The sequence below is a fragment of the Rhinatrema bivittatum genome, chromosome 1, assembly GCF_901001135.1.
Source record: "Rhinatrema bivittatum chromosome 1, aRhiBiv1.1, whole genome shotgun sequence".
Taxonomy (NCBI): Eukaryota; Metazoa; Chordata; class Amphibia; order Gymnophiona; family Rhinatrematidae; genus Rhinatrema; species Rhinatrema bivittatum.
Genome location: NC_042615.1, coordinates 827,110,517 through 827,130,828, shown reverse-complemented (window position 1 = coordinate 827,130,828; position 20,312 = coordinate 827,110,517). Strand labels below are relative to the sequence as shown.

General features: G+C 46.0%; 1 long non-coding RNA gene across 2 annotated transcripts in view; it reads right to left on the bottom strand.

Moving 5' to 3' along the window:
- Nucleotides 1-8,161: 8,161 nt before the first annotated feature.
- The window catches only part of LOC115079145, a 76,935-nt gene continuing 64,784 nt past the window's right edge, over nt 8,162-20,312 (bottom strand). For both annotated transcript variants that reach the window (XR_003853202.1, XR_003853203.1), the window contains exons 2-3: nt 9,852-9,878; nt 8,162-8,365 (exon numbers count right to left, since the gene is read on the bottom strand). This is a non-coding gene — a long non-coding RNA (uncharacterized LOC115079145). The remainder of the gene's footprint in view (nt 8,366-9,851; nt 9,879-20,312) is intronic.

The window sequence follows — 20,312 nt, the reverse complement described above, 5'->3', positions numbered from 1 at the left end:
ACGTCTCTATGAGGGTTTGATCTCAAATTCTGCGCCTGTCTGTCCAGGCCTTATGTCCCTAAAAGGGTTTGACCTCGAATTTGGTGCCTGTCCGTCCAGGCCTTATGTCTCTACGAGAGTTTGACCCCTAATGCTTTGCTTCTCCGTGTAGGCTTTACATCTCAATGAGGGTTTGACCTCGATTGCTGTGCCTGTCCATCCAGGAATTAAGTTTATTTATTTATTTATTTATTTATTTATTTATTTATTTATTTAACACTTTTATATACCAACATTCATGAACATTATCATTATCAACCAGGTGCAGCAGGAAAGGATCCTGTAGCAAGGACCTGCTCTCCAGGTGATGCATTGTCCTTTCGCACTGAGGGTATCTCCCCAAGGCCTACTGCCCAGGAGGGAAGGGTTAGGTCGGCCGTCATAGTTGGTGATTTGATTATTAGGAATGTAGATAGCTGGGTGGCTGGTGGGCGTGAGGATTGCCTGGTAACATGCCTACCTGGTGTGAAGGTGGCGGACCTCACGCGTCACCTAGATAGGATTTTAGACAGTGCTGGGGAGGAGCCAGCTGTCGTGGTACATGTGGGCACCAATGACATAGGAAAATGTGGGAGGGAGGTTCTGGAAGCCACATTTAGCTCTTAGGTAGAAAGCTTAAATCCAGAACCTCCAGGGTAGCATTCTCTGAAATGCTCCCACGCGCAGGTCACCAGAGGCAGGCAGAGCTCCGGAGTCTCAATGCGTGGATGAGACGATGGTGCAAGGAAGAGGGATTCAGTTTTGTTAGGAACTGGGGAACCTTTTGGGGAAGGGGGAGTCTCTTCCGAAGGGATGGGCTCCACCTTAACCAGGGTGGAACCAGACTGCTGGCGCTAACCTTTAAAAAGGAGATAGAGCAGCTTTTAAACTAGAACAAAGGGGAAAGCCAACAGTTGCTCAGCAGCGCATGGTTCGGAGAGAGGTATCTTTAAAGGATACTAATGATGCATTAGAATTAGGGCATCCCGACAGTGAAGTTCCAATAATTAGAAAAGCAGTCCAAGTGCCTGTAACTAAAAACTCACCTGAGCTAAAAAATTCAAACTTATCATTATCAATTAAAAAGCAGAATGATAATACAAACAAAAAACAAACTTTGAAATGTTTGTATGCTAATGCCAGAAGTCTAAGAAGTAAGATGGGAGAATTAGAATGTATAGCAGTGAATGATGACATAGACTTAATTGGCATCTCAGAGACATGGTGGAACGAGGATAACCAATGGGACAGAGCTATACCGGGGTACAAATTATATCGCAATGACAGAGAGGAGAACTCGGGAGGAGGTGTGGCGCTTTATGTCTGGGATGGCATAGAGTCCAACAGGATAAACATCCTGCATGAGACTAAATGCAAAATTGAATCTTTATGGGTAGAAATCCCTTGTGTGTCAGGGAAGACTATAGTGATAGGGGTATACTACCGTCCACCTGGTCAAGATGGTGAGACAGACAGTGAAATGCTAAGAGAAATTAGGGAAGCTAACCAAATTGGTAGTGCAGTAATAATGGGAGACTTCAATTACCCCAATATTTACTGGGTAAATGTATCATCGGGTCACGCTAGAGAGATAACGTTCCTGGATGGAATAAATGATAGCTTTATGGAGCAATTGATTCAGGAACCGACGAGAGAGGGAGCAATTTTAGATCTAATTCTCAGTGGAGTACAGGACTTGGTGAGAGAGGTAACGGTGGTGGGGCCGCTTGGCAATAGTGATCATAATATGATCAAATTTGATTTAATGACTGAACAGTGTGCAAATCCACAGCTCTCGTGCTAAACTTCCAAAAGGGAAACTTTGATAAAATGAGAAAAATTGTTAGAAAAAAACTGAAAGGAGCAGCTACAAAAGTAAAAAATGTCCACGAGGCGTGGTCATTGTTAAAAAATACCATCCTAGAAGCACAGTCCATATGTATTCCACACATTAAGAAAGGTGGAAAGAAGGCAAAACGATTACCGGCATGGTTAAAAGGGGTGGTGAAAGAATATATTTTAGCCAAAAGATCTTCATTCAAAAATTGGAAGAAGGATCCAACAGAAGAAAATAGGATAAATCATAAACATTGGCAAGTTAAATGTAAAACATTGATAAGACAGGCTAAGAGAGAATTTGAAAAGAAGTTGGCTGTAGAGGCAAAAACTCACAGTAAAAACTTTTTTAAATATATCCGAAGCAGAAAGCCTGTGAGGGAGTCAGTTGGACCGTTAGATGATCGAGGGGTTAAAGGGGCACTTAGAGAATATAAGGCCATCGCAGAAAGATTAAATGATTTCTTTGCTTCGGTGTTTAATGAAGAGGATGTTGGGGAGGTACCCGTAATGGAGAAGGTTTTCATGGGTAAAGATTCTGATGGACTGAATCAAATCACGGTGAACCTAGAAGATGTGGTAGGCCTGATTGACAAACTGAAGAGTAGTAAATCACCAGGACCGGATGGTATACACCCCAGAGTTCTGAAGGAACTAAAAAATGAAATTTCAGACCTATTAGTAAAAATTTGTAACTTATCATTAAAATCATCCAGGGGTGATCCGGGAAACTACAGACCGGTAGCCTGACTTCAGTGCCAGGAAAAATAGTGGAAAGTGTTCTAAACATCAAAATCACAGAATATATAAAAAGACATGGTTTAATGGAACAAAGTCAGCATGGCTTTACCCAAGGCAAGTCTTGCCTCACAAATCTGGTTCACTTTTTTGAAGGAGTTAATAAACATGTGGATAAAGGTGAACCGGTAGATATAGTATACTTGGATTTTCAGAAGGCGTTTGACAAAGTTCCTCATGAGAGGCTTCTAGGAAAAGTAAAAAGTCATGGGATAGGCAGCGATGTCATTTCGTGGATTGCAAACTGGCTAAAAGACAGGAAACAGAGAGTAGGATTAAATGGACAATTTTCTCAGTGGAAGGGAGTGGACAGTGGAGTGCCTCAGGGATCTGTATTGGGACCCTTACTTTTCAATATATTTATAAATGATCTGGAAATCGAGCTGGTGGTTGTCGAGAGAGGGGGCAACCGGGACCTGTCGCCACACTTTGAGACCTATTATTCATCTGTTTGAGACCCGGAACATCGAAACCCGCTTACCCGGTGCTGGATTGAAGCGGCAGGACTCACAATGAGGCCAACGAGTGACGTCAGTGCAGGGCGTCTGCTACTATAAAGGAAGTAGCAGACGTTCCTTACCTGGGAGCCGGTGGTTGTCGAGAGAGGGGGCAACCGGGACCTGTCGCCGCACTTTGAGACCTATTATTCATCTGTTTGAGACCCGGAACAGCGAAACCCGCTTACCCGGTGCTGGATTGAAGCGGCAGGACTCACAGCGAGGCCGAGTGATGTCAGTGCAGGGCGTCTGCTACTATAAAGGAAGTAGCAGACGGCGCGCAGCCTAAGCCGCGCGCTCCGAAGGGGCGCGCGGCTTGGACAGGCTTAGGCCGGCGAAGGCTGGAAGGCTGCCACGTTTCCTGGTTCCGAAGTCTCCATCTTAACCCCCTTCTCCAAACCAAATAAGTTTATGTACGACAGAAGAGTGAGTAGATACCCTAATCTTGTTTAATTTTTAAAGTTATCTAAATATGCCGCATACAAAAAGAAAAGGAAAGGTAAGGCAGGATGCCTCAACCCCAGCCAGACCTAACCTTATTCAAACGACATTAGAAGGTATCTACTCAATTACAGAACATAGTACCCCAGAGAGTCCAATTATAGTGGAGGATACGGAGCATGTATCACCACTATCGGGAGAGGTTAGTCTGAGTCCTGGGGTCCCAACCACACCCGCACCACCAATGTCTAATATTACCACCAGACTGCTAGGCTCACCTATAGTTTCGAATTCGACTAAGGGTTTGAGCCCGTTTGAGGAAGACTCTGGTGAAAGGATGATAAGACCGGAAGAACAAAAAGGAAGAAGTCTGTCTTCCTCTATTCCAACAGAGATGCGGAATATTGAAAACACCTGTGGTCAAGCTATGGTATCTGAAGGGAGTATGATTACCCCCTCCTCTGGGACTGCTCTTGGACAAGATCTCTTAAATGTAGTAAATGTGCCCTTTGCATCTAATTCTAAACTGGGGGGTGTTAAGCATGTTTCTTTAGAGATGCTGTGGTCCGCCATAGTATCATTGCAGAATAATATTGCAAATTTAAATATTAATATAAAAGATATGCAGTCCACATTGCTAAACTTAAACCCTTTAGTGACGAATAATGAAGTTTCCTTAGGGAAGGTAAAAGAAGAACTAACGAAAATGAAAGAAGTACAAACATCAATAATAAAGGGAGAAAATATCTTAACAAAAAAAATGGAAAATTTGGAAAATGCAATTAGATATTGCAATTTAAGATTTGTAAATTTTCCTAAATGTATAATGACCTCAGCTATAGAACAGCTTAAAGATTATTTTAAAGGTATTTTGTTATTGACAACTGATAATCTCCCTTTAATCATAAATGCCTATTTTTTGGAAGAGAGAAATTTAAATGTAAACGTAGAATTACCTCCACAAGAGAACACTTTAAATGTGACAGATTTATTAGAAACCTCATACTCTGCCCAGATTGAGAAACGAGGCACGTTAATGGTGAAATTTGCCCATTCTTTGGAAAGGGATAAGGTCTTAAAATTATTTATGCAAAAAAGAACCTCTCTCTATCTGGGTCAGAAAATATGGGTATATCCTGATGTGTCAAAAGAAATTCAATTAAAGAGAAAAAAAATTTATTAGTTTAGCGAATGAGGCTAGAACATATGGAATTCGTATTTTTATAAGATTTCCCAGTAAATGTATTATGTATGTGAATGGTACAAAATTTGTATATTTTGATCCAATTGATTTGGAGAGATACTTGGGGGAGTATAGGAACCAGAGAGGGGGGGCAGAAACCTCAGAAATTTCAGACCTTGCCCCAAATGTTGGGAATGCAATGAATGAATAATCTGTAATAATTCTGTCTTGTTTTGTTAAAATTATGTTAGAATAATGCTCTATAGGCTCCTCACCTGTTTAGTAATATGGAATCAGGTAAATAGAGCAAATTTAATTTTAATATAAGATGGGAAAGTGTTATGGTTTAAAATGATGAGATTGGCTTTATTTTCTGATCCTTAAGAATTCAATGTATATTGAATACGAATATGAATAGTTTGAAATGTAAACTTAAATTCATAAATAAAGAATTAAAAAAAAATAAATAAATGATCTGGAAATAAATACGACGAGTGAGATAATCAAGTTTGCAGATGACACAAAATTGTTCAGAGTAGTTAAATCACAAGCAGATTGTGATAAATTGCAGGAAGACCTTGTGAGACTGGAAAATTGGGCATCCAAATGGCAGATGAAATTTAATGTGGATAAGTGCAAGGTGATGCATATAGGGAAAAAATAACCCATGCTATAATTACACAATGTTGGGTTCCATATTAGGTGCTACAACCCAAGAAAGAGATCTAGGTGTCATAGTGGATAACACATTGAAATCGTCGGTTCAGTGTGCTGCGGCAGTCAAAAAAGCAAACAGAATGTTGGGAATTATTAGATGGGGAATGGTGAATAAAACGGAAAATGTCATAATGCCTCTGTATCACTCCATGGTGAGACCGCACCTTGAATACTGTGTACAATTCTGGTCGCCGCATCTCAAAAAAGATATAACTGCGATGGAGAAGGGGAAATGATAAGGGGAATGGAACAACTTCCCTAAGAGGAAAGACTAAAGAGGTTAGGACTTTTCAGCTTGGAGAAGAGACGACTGAGGGGGGATATGATAGAGGTGTTTAAAATCATGAGAGCTCTAGAACGGGTAGATGTGAATCGGTTATTTACTCTTTCGGATAGTAGAAAGACTAGGGGGCACTCCATGAAGTTAGCATGGGGCACATTTAAAACTAATCGGAGAAAGTTCTTTTTTACTCAACGCACAATTAAACTCTGGAATTTGTTACCAGAGGATGTGGTCAGTCCAGTTAGTATAGCTGTGTTTAAAAAAGGATTGGATAAGTTCTTGGAGGAGAAGTCCATTACCTGCTATTAAGTTCACTTAGAGAATAGCCACTGACATTAGCAATGGTTACATGGAATAGACTTAGTTTTTGGGTACTTGCCAGGTTCTTATGGCCTGGATTGGCCACTGTTGGAAACAGGATGCTGGGCTTGTATGGACCTTTGGTCTGACCCAGTATGACATTTTCTTATGTTCTTATATTATATTGGTTTACAAGGAACCGGGGTATTATAACATTAGCGGTAACTAGAAGAAAAAGAGTTACAAAAAACAAGGAGTTATGGTAACTTGGGAAACTGAGAGTGCAGACAGAAGCAGTTTAAACCATTATAAGCTTAACAAGTAAAGTACTGTATGTGCCATATAGTGCACTCTTTACAATAATACAAAAATAAATAAGTCCCTATGAGAGCTTGACCTCTAATGCTGTGCCTGTTCGTCCAGGCCTTATGTCTCTATGAGGGTTTGACCTCGAATGCTGTGCCTGTCCGTCTAGGCTTTATGTCTCTATGAGGGTTTGACCTCTAATGTTGTGCCTGTCTATCCAGGTCTTATGTCCCTAAAAGTGTTTTACCTCTAATGCTGTGCCTGTCTGTCCAGACCTTATGACCCTATGAGAGTTTGACCTCTAATGCTTTGACTGTCCATCCAGGCTAATGTGTCTATGAGGGTTTGACCTCTAATACTGTGCCTGTCCGTCCAGGCCTTATGTCCCTAAAAGTGTTTGACCTCTAACACTGTGCCTGACCATCCAGGAGCCCTTTCCTGATCAAAGGAAAGGTAACTTTCCCCGGCTGGAGCCAGCCTATCTCTTATCTCCCGCTGACCCATGTTGAACCGCTGTTCACATGGAAACCTCCTCCACCTCTGCCATGAATATTCTCATTTGTATGTCTACCAGATTTTTAAAATGAAAGCTCACTAGACGCCAATGGAAACACCCCACTCTAGGGGCAAACCCATTCTAAGGAGCCCTTTCCTGCTCAAGGGAAAAGGAACTCTACCTGGGGCCAGCCTGTCTTGCCCCTATGAAAACCACAGGGACCTGACTACCTCGGCTCTGCCAGCCTGTCTTGCCCCATCAGCTTTCTGTCACTCTGTCATACACCGGATGACTGACTCAACTCCTTATGGTGTTCTTGCCACTCTCATGGTTCCTCAGTGTGTTGGTGCTAGTCTTTCTGCTTGCTAAGTTCCCCCTTCATTGTGCTGTAGGATGTCATTTCCACTTATCTTGCCACTTTGCCTGTCATTCTGCCTTCGAGGGTTCATGCATCTGCTATCGGTGCTCTCTTTTGAAGCTGTGATGTGTTTTTGATGCTGCCGCTGCTGCTTTGCACCTCTGTTAAAGCACTCTTGCCACTTCTGGTACCCCTTTTCCCCTTTACAGTGCGTTAAGCTATTCATGTCACTTTGGTGCCACTTTGCCACAGTCTAAGTACCTTGGAGCTCTTTTCTTGTTCTGATGATTGCTCCCCAGAAGTTTCATCACAATTGATAGGAAAACCCCAATTCTGCAGCCAAAAATAGGCTGCAAATACTTCCCCCATTGACTTTAATGGGAATCGGAAAATGAATAAAACTTATCAATGGATCGGGTTCCCCATTGAACGAATGCAATGTATTTGGGTCCCGATGAATACGAATACCAAATCAAACGAATCCGTGCCTTCTGCACATGCCTAGTGTTATCCAGGCACAATCCTCACAGGGGTTCCACAGTTAAATGGTAAATTAAATATCTCTTGCTGGGGGAGACAGGGAGGGATTAGGGATGTGATGTGTGGATGTTAGAATGTGTGGTCTGGAAGGAGTTAATGGGGGAGAGTGAAAGGGTGGGTTTCTAGTCTAAATAAAATGTGCTAGCGTGACAGCTGCTGTTTAATGCAAGCTCCGTGAACAATAAGTCTGGACAGTCCTGCATTGTTTGGTGACAAATCTCTCTCTGTTCTCCTATACAACATTTTTCATGGAATATTTTTTGTCATGTGAACAAAGAATATTAAAAAAAAAATCTAGATACCAGGGGAAATATGAAATCCTAAATCACAGTGTCCTCAAATCACCCGTTTCCCTGATGTGAGAAAAGGAACAAATTAGAAGAATCAGGAATGTGAATGCTTTTGATTTATTGAAGAAGCGATACAAGGGAGAGCAGAATCATGAGAAGTCTCTGGAGGAGAAGATGCTTCGTGTGCCAGCAGAAATGGAAGAAGATCCCTTGTACTGAGCAGGAAGGAGCAGAGAGGATTCAGCCGTCAGCCATCACTTTGCAGATCCATCGGCTGATATTCAGGTATGGACCAGGACTCACTGAAAGAGAGAATAAGAGCAATAAATACAGAGCAGGGTCAGTCTGAGACAGAAAAATACAAAATCTTCTGAAGGGATCAGTGAGAGTGGATCTCTATTAATGATGGGGATGATCCAAGGGCACCATGGGGAGAAGCTAACTCACTGCTCGTTTCCTCTGGTTGCACTATGGGAGAGTCCTGATTACTTATTGGCTCTGATTGCACTGCAGAAGCTTCTGATTGGCTGCTTATTGGCATTGACTGTACCTGGTTATTAACTTCTATTGCACCACTATGATACTTTCTATATTTCCATGCTCCCACACAATATTTTTCTAATGAAGATGGGTCCCATTCCTACTCTTTGATTAGTAAAACAGAAAACCTAGAGGACTCCAGGTGTAAGGAAGAAGGCTGTAGGTATTTGCTGGAGTAAGAGTCACGTTTGCTCCCCTCCCCAATCTTTCCCCAGAGGAAACAGCTCTCACCCCCTCCACAGCGATCACAGAACCAGGCTGTCTTAGAGCAGGATCGGGTCTCCTCCCAGAACCTCCAGTTTAATGCACACGGTGACAGCACTGAACCCCAGGACTCCCCTAAAGCTGCCTAATGTTGGGGGAGGGGGTAAATGGTTCATATCTGCAATCATTTACTATTTCAGAAGTGGATGTTTCATTCTGATTACAAACTCTTAAAATTAGTAAAACCAGGAAGTTGGTTTAGCGGCCATTTCTGACACTAATTGTCAACAAATAGGAGACAATAGAAACAGAAGTTAGAAAAAGGAATTTTCTGAGAAAGTTACACAAGTTTTAAACCAAAAACAATTACTGTGAATAATTAGCAGGATGTAAAGTTTGGGCTTACTTTATGAAATGACCAAACTAAATGAAAGAAAGAGAGCAGAGAGATTAGGGGGAATCTCTCCTGGGAAGGTCACAGAATAGCAAAGTCACTTTATAGGGGAGACACCAGGGTGAGAAACAAACTCCTGATCACCATGAGACTTCTGCCCAGTCTGAGGATTTGCTTTTGCATTAAATCCTTCCTGATTAGAGCCTCCGGGTGCGAGAGTCACAGTGGGATCTGTGTTACAGTGCATGACATGATGTGATCTCCATGTAAAAGTAACATCCCACATCAGGAGATATCAGACCCAGATCTGAGGATCCGCAGCAGACGCTCTCACCCTCTCCTGGTTTTCCTATCATCATCCTTTGGATTCTGTTTTAGCATTTTATTGTGGGATGTGAAAGAAATCTTCAGCACATTTACCAATGGAAACCTGAAGTATCATAAGATGCAAACAGTGCTTGCTGGCATCACACAATATAATAGACACACATAAATATTGTAAGGAATACAAGCGTTTATAATCTGTGATTGCAGGGTTTTACGAGTCATTTTTCAGTGAAATTGTCAATAGACAGGAGAGAAAGAAACACAAATTTGCATCTCGCTCAAATTAATGTGAATAATTATCAGTAGCTAAAGTTTAGGCTTACCTTAGGAGGCATCTGGCCAGACTTAAGCTAAATGAAAGAAAGAGAGCAGTGAGATTAGGGAGAATCTCTCCTGGGAAGTCACACGATCCTACAATCAATCATTTTCGCAAAGCTGGACTATTGCAACACCATCATGCTTGGTCTCCCTTCATCACACACCAAACCATTACAAATGGTACAAAATGCCTCCGCCCGTATACTCACCAACACCAGGAGAAGAGAACACATAACACCTATCTTGATGGACCTCCACTGGCTGCCCATCCACTTCAGAATAATCTACAAGGCCATTCTCACCATTTTCAAAAACATCCATCAATTAGCCCCAATCGATCTCCATATTCCCCTCCGATTACACCGTTCCATAAGACCGACAAGAGATGCTTACAAAGGATCACTTCAAGTACCTCCAGCCAAGACTACCAGACACATCACGCTTAGAGATCGGGCATTCTCCACAGCCGGTCCAACATTATGGAACTCCATTCCCCCGGATCTTAGAATGGAACCCAACATCTCAACATTCAAGATAAGACTCAAAACGTAGCTGTTCACGCAGGCCTTTCCTAACTCCAACCCCATCTAATCTCCCTTCACGCAACAAGCTCCGCTAGTATTAGCGTTAATAGCCACCTTTCAAAATGTTATTTATACTTATATTTCACTATCTAATCTTTATTTCCCTTCTCATTCCAAGTTATTGTTGTCCTTGTTATATGTAACTGCTTTTTTTGCACTTTTGTTAAATGGTAAAGTTTCACCCCTGTTTCTTGTGAACCAGCATGATGGGACCACTGTCTTGAATGTTGGTATATAAAAAAACTTAAATAAATAAATAAATAAATAAAAGTCACTTTACAGGGGAGACACCAGGGTGAGAAACAAACTCCTGATCACCATGAGACTTCTGTCCAGTCTGAGGATTTGCTTTTGCATTAAAACCTTCCTGATTAGAGCCTCCGGGTGAGAGAGTCACAGTGGGATCTGTGTTACAGATGTGATCAGGAGAGGTCAGACCCATATCTTAGGATCTGAAGTAAAAAAACCCCCAAGATTAGCAAAAGACTCTCTCTCACACTCCTGGATTCTTTCTAGGCTCCATGTGGTTTTTGAATTATATATTGGGCTATAAAAGATTTTTCAAAATTATATTATAGGATGAAAATATTAGCAGAAATATTTAGCTCATTTACCAACGAAAACCGGAATTCCCATATTGGAATTAGTATTTGGTTGGATTATACAATAAAATAGACAGATTGCAGAATGTAAAGATCTAAACAGCACAGGGAAAGTGTGGATACATCTCATGCCCCAGTCTGGGATTTTGGGATTTTGATGTTTATTTATGTATCCCTGGGGAATGGTGGTGGATCCTTCTAATCCAGCTCTGTAATTCACTGCACTAACAAGATGTCCCTGAGATCCCACAGCTCAGTATATGTCAACATAGGCACATAACTTGGTTATATGTGTGTAAGAAATATCAGTTCTAAAATAGGCCTGGATACAGCGTGCATGCATGTATCCTGTTTCTATGTGTAAATGTCAGTACTAAATATCCTGGAGCTCAGTTAGTATAAGTGACGGCACATAACCTGTTTTTATGTGTAAATGTCAGTACTAAATATCCTGGAGCTCAGTTAGTATAAGTGTATGCACATCACCTGTAATTATGTGTAAATGTCAGTAGTAAATATCTTGGAGCTCAGTTAGTATAAGTGTATGCACATAACCTGTTTTTATGTGTAAATGTCAGTACTAAATATCCTGGAGCTCAGTTAGTGTAAGTGTATGCACATAACCTGTTTTTATGTGTAAATGTCAGTACTAAATATCCTGGAGCTCAGTTAGTATAAGTGTATGCACATAACCTGTTTTTATGTGTAAATGTCAGTACTAAATATCCTGGAGCTCAGTTAGTGTAAGTGTATGCACATAACCTGTTTTTATGTGTAAATGTCAGTACTAAATATCCTGGAGCTCAGTTAGTATAAGTGTATGCACATAACCTGTTTTTATGTGTAGAATTCAGTACTAAATATCCTGGAGCTCAGTTAGTATAAGTGTATGCACATAACCTGTTTTTATGTGTAAATGTCAGTAGTAAATATCCTGGAGCTCAGTTAGTGTAAGTGTATGCACATAACCTGTTTTTATGTGTAAATGTCAGTACTAAATATCCTAGAGCTCAGTTAGTATAAGTGTATGCACATAACCTGTTTTTATGTGTAAATGTCAGTAGTAAATATCCTGGAGCTCAGTTAGTGTAAGTGTATGCACATAACCTGTTTTTATTAGAGATGTGAATCATGTCCTCGATCGTCTTAACGATCGATTTCGGCTGGGAGGGGGAGGGAATCGTATTGTCGCCGTTTGGGTGTTTAGAGTATCGTGAAAATCGTTAAAATCGTGAACCGGCACACTAAAACCCCCTAAAACCCACCCCCGACCCTTTAAATTAAATCCCCACCCTCCCGAATGCCTTAAATTACCCTGGGGTCCAGCAGCGGTCCGTAGCTAAATCGGGGGAAGGCAGGAAAACCGGCACACTAAAACCCCCTAAAACCCACCCCGACCCTTTAAATTAAATCCCCCCACCCAAATGCCTTAAATTACCCTGGGGTCCAGCGGCGGTCCGAAACGGTCTCCTGCTATTGAATCGCGTTGTCTTCAGCCGGCGCCATTTTGCAAAATGGCCGCCGCAAAATGGCGGCGGCCATAGACCAACATGATTCGACTGCAAGAGGTCGTTCCGGACCCCCGCTGGACTTTTGGCAAGTCTTGTGGGGGTCAGGAGGCCCCCCAAAGCTGGCCAAAAGTCCCTGGGGGTCCAGCGGGGGTCTGGGAGCGATCTCCTGCCGCGAATCATTTTCCGTACAGAAAATGGCGCCGGCAGGAGATCGACTGCAGGAGGTCATTCAGCGGGGGGGAGATTGCCGATGGCCCGGGAGCGGGAGATCGCTCCCGGGTCCCCCACTGGACCACCAGGTACCTGTAAAATGTTTTTGGTGGGTCGGGAGGGTGAGGGAAGCTAAGGGACTAGTTTTAAAGGGTCGGGGTGGGTTTAGGTGTTATTTTTGTGTGCCATTTTTCACGCCCTTCCCCAAAACGATAAGTGAACCCCCATGATCAATATCGTAGGGTTTTCCTATCGTTTTGGGGGAGCACCTGATTTCTGACGATTTGGAAAATATCGACGATATTTTCAATCGTCCAAAGGCTGATTCACATCCCTACTAAATATCCTGGAGCTCATTTAGTATAAGTGTATGCATATAACCTGTTTTTATGTGTAAATGTCAGTACTAAATTTCCTGGAGCTCAGTTAGTATAAGTGTATGCACATAACCTGTTTTTATGTGTAAATGTCAGTACTAAATATCCTGGAGCTCATTTAGTATAAGTGTATGCATATAACCTGTTTTTATGTGTAAATGTCAGTACTAAATTTCCTGGAGCTCAGCTAGTAAAAGTATATGCACATAATGTGTTTTTATATGTAAATTGTTGTGAGCAAGCTGTTTAGTGGACCCTTGGGACGACCTGTGGGAGACTAGGGAGAGATGGACTATAGTCTCTGTTGATGACAGGCTGGGAGGCGGATACCAGGCAGGAGCTGGACGTGCTTCACCCTGGAAACCAGTGCTCCCCCGGGAGGAGCCCGTAGGAGTCTGGCCGCTGGGACTTAGGAGATCTCGGAAGCTGGAACTGAAGCAGGCAGGCAGGGATCCGGACTCAAGCAGGAACTGAAGCAGGCTGGAACTGAAGCAGGACTGGTTACTGGAACCAAGCAGGAACTGAAGCAGGACTGGTTACTGGAACCAGGCAGGAGCTGAAGCAGGACTGGCTACTGGAAACAAGCTGGAATTGAAGCAAGACAGGTTACTGCAAGCAAGCCAGAACTGAAGCAAGACTTGGGCATGGAAGTGTAGCAAGTCTCAAGCAGGAACGGAGCTGCTAACGCAATAGCACGCTCCAGGGCTCGGCGCAACAGAGAACTGCAAGGAACCCTGTTGCAAGGCAAAGTCCTTGGCTCTGCGGCAGCCTTACATAGGCCGCAGCGTCTGATGTCAGGGTAAGGCGGAGCCTTCAGTGGTGGGAAAAGGTCTTCATAAGCGCGGCTTGTGCGCGCACGCGCGCCTAAGAAGAAGGCGTCCAGGAAGGGCTTCTCGGTGGCGTCCCCCCCGTGGGGACGCCGAAAAACAGGCTGAAGACCCTCGGAGACAGACTGGGACCAAGGAGGTAAGGTCCGAGTCGCGACCGTCGTGACTGGGACTGAAACAGTACCTCCTCTCTTACTCCCCCTTTTAGCAGGCACGGGTTTTCCTGGATGGTCTTGATGGAATGCTTTCAACAACTCCTTATCAAGAATGTTGCGGGCTGGCTCCCATGTGTTATCCTCAGGTCCACAACCTTTCCAGGTGAGTAGGTACTCCCACCGACATTGATGGAATCTGACATCAAGAACCGCCCGGACTTGGTAGGTGGTGTCTCCTGGCACAGAAGGATCTGCAGCATCGGGAGCCCGGAGACGGTACCTGGAAAGAATGAGAGGCTTCAAAAGCGACACATGGAAGACATTGTGTACATGCATAGAGGAGGGTAAGCGCAAGTGATAGGAAACAGCTCCTACGCGCTCGGCAATGCGGAATGGTCCACAGAATCTGGGGGCGAGTCTGCGGGAAGGAATCTGAAGTTGTAGATTCTTTGTACTCAGCCAAACGCGGTCCCCAGGGAAGTAGACTGGTGCTGCTGACGATGGCTGTATGCCCATTTTTTGGCAGCATGGGCAGCTCTTTGCATTTTGTTTTGGATGGATGTCCAGAGGGCAAGTAGCTGGCAGGCGGAGAGTTGCACTGCTGGCAGTGCGCTGGGTTCAGGCGAGGGCAAGGGTGGCCGAAGTTGTTTCCCATAGACAGCTAGGAAGTGGGAACTTCCTGTAGCAGAGTGTGTATGATTGTTGTATGAAAATTCCACCCATGGGAGTAGCTTGGCCCAATTGTCTTGTCTTTCGTTTACAAAGGAATGCAGGAAGGTCTTCAAAGTCCGGTTCGTATGTTCTGTCTGCCCATTACTCTGGCGGTGGAAGGCTGATGAGAGACTCAATTGGACATTGAGGCGTTTACATAAAGCCTTCCAATAACGGGCAGTGAATTGTGGTCCTCGGTCCGATACTATGTCCTGGGGAAGACCATGAAGTCGGAACACGTGTTGAACAAATAAATTAGCCAAGTCGGGAGCTGAAAGCAATTTTGACAAGGGGACAAAATGTGCCATTTTGGAGAACCGGTCCACAACTACCCAGATGACCGTGTTCCCGTCCAATGCTGGGAGGTCCACCACAAAGTCAGTGGAGATATGGGTCCAGGGCTCCACCGGGATGGGCAAAGGGTGTAACAATCCTATAGGTTTCCCGACAAGCGGTTTCTGTAATGCGCAGGTGGGACAAGAGTCCACGAAGAAACGAACATCTTGTCTTACCGTTGACCACCAATAGTACCGGTTGAGGAGGTCTAAAGTCCTGGTGCAGCCCACATGCCCTCCTGTGAGGGATTTATGGGCCCAAACCAGCACGGCCCTTCAGGAGTGGCGTGGGACAACGGTCTTTTCCTCGGAAGACACGGAGGTGGTGGCGAGACACACCTTCTTAAGGTCTAAAATGTACTGGGTTGTCTCTGGAGTCTCTTCAACCTTGGTGGACCGTGACAGGGCGTCTGCTCGCACATTTTTTGAGCCAGGACAATATCGAAGAGTAAAATGAAACCGGTCAAAGAACAAGGACCACCAAGCTTGTCTCGGGTTCAGGTGCTGGGCTTGGCGTAGGAATGAGAGATTCTTATGGTCCGTGTAAATGGTGAAGGAGTGGTTGGCTCCCTCCAACCACTGCCTCCATTCCTCCAGGGCGAGTTTCACAGCGAGCAGTTCCTTGTCGCCGACACAGTAATTACTCTCGGCCGGGGAAAACTTCCGTGAGTAGTAGGAACACGGGAGAAGCTGTCCTGTGTCGGAGTGTTGGCTCAACACAGCTCCGACAGCGACGTTCGAGGCATCAACCTCGACTACGAATGGCCGACTGGGATCAGGATGGCAGAGGCGTGTGTCTTGCAGGAAGGGCTTTTTAAGATCCTCGAAGGCTTGGCAGGCTTGGGCAGGCCAGTACACCGCATTGGCTCCCTTCCGGGTGAGCGCAGTCAAAGGAGCCACAATGCGAGAGTACCCGGGGATGAAATGCCGATAAAAGTTAGCAAAGCTGAGGAAGCGTTGCAATGCCTTGAGGCCCCTCAGCCGTGGCCAGTTTTTTATTGCAACGACTTTCTCTGGGTCCATTTGGAAGCCGTCAGCCGAAACAATATACCCCAGGAATGGCAAGGAGGTTTTTTCAAAGCTGCATTTCTCAAGCTTAGCATATAAGCTGTGCTCTCTGAGTATTTGGAGCACCTGGCGGACATGCTGGCGGTGCGTAGGCAGGTCACAGGAGTAAATCAGGACATCATCGAGGTAGACGATCACACAGGTGTTGAGTAAATACCGTAGCACCTCGTTCATCAGGTGCTGGAAGACCGCTGGGGCATTACAAAGGCCGAAGGGCATTACGAGGTATTCGTAATGCCCATCCCTGGTATTAAACTCGGTCTTCCATTCGTCTCCGGGGCGGATTTTAACTAAGTTGTAGGCCCCGTGTAGATCCAGTTTAGTAAAGAATCTTGCGTATTGGAGCCTATCAAGTAGCTCTGGGATTAACGGGAGAGGATAGCGGTCCCATTTTATAATCGCGTTGAGCCCTCAGTAGTCGATACAGGGCCTCAGGGAGCCATCTTTCTTGCTGACGAAAAAGAATCCCGCCCCGGCGGGCAATTTTGACGGGCGAATGAATCCTTTCGCCAAATTCTCTGTGATGTATTCGGACATGGCCCGTGTCTCGGGAAGGGACAAGGGGTACACCCTACCCCGAGGTGGCATGGTTCCGGACAGCAAGTCAATAGCACAGTCATATGGATGGTGCTGCGGGAGAATTTCTGCCTTAGTTTTCGAGAAGACTTCGGTAAAGTCCTCGTATGCAGCTGGAGGTCCAAGGGCGGAGTGCAAAAGCAGGAGTGCTGGAGGCTTAGGAACCTTCATACAATGAGAGAGGCAATAGGGACTCCACTTAGTGATTTGCAGAGTATACCACTGGATCACAGGCGAGTGGTTTTGGATCCATGGCAGCCCTAGCACCACAGGGTGGACAGCCTTTTCAAGAATCAGGAAGGCTATCTCCTCCAAGTGGATTGCCTCGGTGCGGACTGTGATGGGAGCCTTGGAAGTCAATATATGACCTGGAAGGAGCGTCCCTTGAATGGAGGAAATTCGAAGCGGAACCTCTCATTCTGCTGGATAAAATTACCCCCGGCTCCGGAATCCAGGAAGGTGTTTTCAAAGACCCTCCAGGAAATTCCAAAGTAATGGGTATCATGCTTTGAGGAGCTGTAGCACAACCTAAGACGAGCTCCTCTCGACATCCTAGGTTCTGGAGTTTTCCGCATGCTCCTGGCAGCGTGCCAAGAAATGGCCCTTCTGCCCGCAGTAGAGGCACAGGCCCATCGAGCAGCGGCGTTGTCTCTCCTTGGAGGAGAGTGGGGCACATCCCAACTGCATGGGCTCAGAGGCAGGAACATTAGGACGGGCAGGCCTTGGGGAAATCAGCGGACGTGAGGAACTACGGGCAGGACTGTGCTTTGTTGTGCGTATCTCTCGTGCTCGCTGTTGCAGGCTGTGATCGATGCGGGCAGCCATGTCAATGAGGGCATTAAGATCTTCCAGGAGATCTCGGGTGGCGATTTCATCCTTGATGAGCCCTGACAACCCTTCCAAGAAGATAGCCTTAAGGCTGTCGTCCAGCCAACCTACTTCCTGAGCGAGAGTTCTAAAGTCCATTGCATAGTCCGCCAGGGAGCGGGATCCTTAGCGAAGCTATAGCAACTCAGACGTGGCTGAGGCCAGGTGGGCCGGTTCGTCAAAGGCTTGATGGAAGTTGGAGACAAACTGCTGCAAGTCGTCCAGGGAGGAGTCGTTACGCTCCCAAAGGGGAGAGGTCCACACCAGGGCCTTCCCATCAAGCAGTGAGAGGATATACGCTACTTTAACGGAATCTGTGGGGAACTGCCAGGACAATAGGGAGAAGCGTATGAAACACTGGTTCAGGAACCCACGGCAGATCCTAGCATCTCCAGCGTAGCGAGCGGGTGGTGGCAGCTGAGTCATGGGTGAGGCTGCATCCTCGGGTCTTGAGCCCACAGCAGCCAAAGAACGAGTATCGCTGGCATCCATTCGGGCAGCCAGTTGCCCAACGGAGCCGGCCAGGACATCCAGGTATTGCTGTTGCTGTTGTAGCTGCAGAGCCAACCCAGGAAGATCCTGGGATCCTTGCAATCTGTTGTGAATAAGCTGTTTAGTGGACCCTTGGGCCGACCTGTGGGAGACTGGGGAGAGATGGACTATAGAGATGTGAATCGTGTGCCCGATCGTCTTAACGATCGGGTTCGGCTAGAGGGGGGGAAAAATCTGGTTCCGATTCACATCGTTTGTTTTTTTTTAATTTATTTATTTTATTTATTTAAAGGCTTTTATATACCGGAGTTCATGCACTAGTGCATACCACTTCGGTTTTTGTGAGGCCCGACCCTTTAAAATCAATCCCTTACCTTCCCCCACCCTCCCGAACCCCCCCCAAAACTTTTAACGATTACCTGGTGGTCCAGTGGGGGCGCGGGGACCGATCTCCCGCTCTCGGGCTATCGGCGCCATTTTGGCTGCCACTCAAAAATGGCGCCGATGGCCCGATAAAAAAAACCCCCACCCGACCCTTTCAAAATGACCCCTTAGCTTCCCCCACCCTCCCGAGCCCCCCAAAACATTTTAAAATGACCTGGTGGTCTAGTGGTGGTCGCGGGAGCGATCTCCTGTTCTCGGGCCGTCGGCTGCCACTCATAAAGATGGCGCCGATGGCCCTTTGCCCTTACCATGTGACAGGGTATCCGTGCCATTGGCAGGCTCCTGTCACATGGTAGGAGCACTGGATGGCCGGCGCCATCTTTAAAGATGGCAACGGCCGGGAGGCGGATGCCTGGCAGGAGCTGGACGTGCTTCACCCTGGAAGCCGATGCTCCCCCGGGAGGAGCCTGTAGGAGTCCAGCCGCTGGGACTACCTGTTTTTCTGAGGAAATGTATCCTGGAGCTCAGTTAGTATAAGTGTATGCACATAACCTGTTTTTATGTGTAAATGTCAGTACTAAATATCCTGGAGCTCAGTTAGTATAAGTGTATGCACATAACCTGTTTTTATGTGTAAATGTCAGTACTAAATAGAGATGTGAATCGTGTGATCGATCGTCTTAACGATCGATTTTGGCTTGGGGGGGGGAATCGAATCGACGCGGTTTTGTTTTTTTAAATATCGTGTAAATCGTAAATCGGGGGAGGGCGGGAAAACCGGCACACTAAAACAACCCTAAAACCCACCCCGACCCTTTAAAATAAATCCCCCACCCTCCCGAACCCCCCAAAATGTCTTAAATTACCTGGGGTCCAGTGGAGGGTCCCGGTGTGATCTTCCATAGTCCACGGGTGCGTTGATAGAAATGGCGCCGGCGCTACCTTTGCCCTGTCATATGACAGGGCAAAGGTAGCGCTGGCGCCATTTTGGTTCCTGTCCCCCGAATTCACGAGCGTAGGAGATCGCTCCCGAACACCCGCTGGACCCCCAGGGACTTTTGGCCAGCTTGGGGGGGGCTCCTGACCCCCACAAGACTTGCCAAAAATCCAGCGGGGGTCCGGGAACGACCTCCTGCACTCGAATCGTGTTGATGTATTACAAAATGGCCATATGGCCGGCGCCATTTTGCAAAATGGCGTCGGCCGGATGGCAACACGATTCGAGTGCAGGAGGTCGTTCCCGGACCCCCGCTGGACTTTTGGCAAGTCTTGTGGGGGTCAGGAGGCCCCCCCAAGCTGGCCAAAAGTCCCTGGGGGTCCCTGGGGGTCCGGGAACGACCTCCTGCACTCGAATCGTGTTGCCGTACTGCCGGCGCCATTTTGCAAACTGGCGCCGGCCATATGGCCATATTGTAATACGGCAACACGATTCGAGTGCAGGAGGTCTTTCCCGGACCCCCGCTGGACCCCCAGGGACTTTTGGCCAGCTTGGGGGGGCCTCCTGACCCCCACAAGACTTGCTAAAAGTCCAGCGGGGGTCCGGGAATGACCTCCTGCACTCGAATCGTGTTGCCGGCCATATGGCCATTTTGCAATACGGCAACACGATTCGAGTGCAGGAGGTCTTTCCCGGACCCCCGCTGGACTTTTGGCAAGTCTTGTGGGGGTCAGGAGGCCCCCCCAAGCTGGCCAAAAGTCCCTGGGGGTCCAGCGGGGGTCCGGGAGCGATCTCCTACGCTCGTGAATTTGGGGGACGGGAACCAAAAT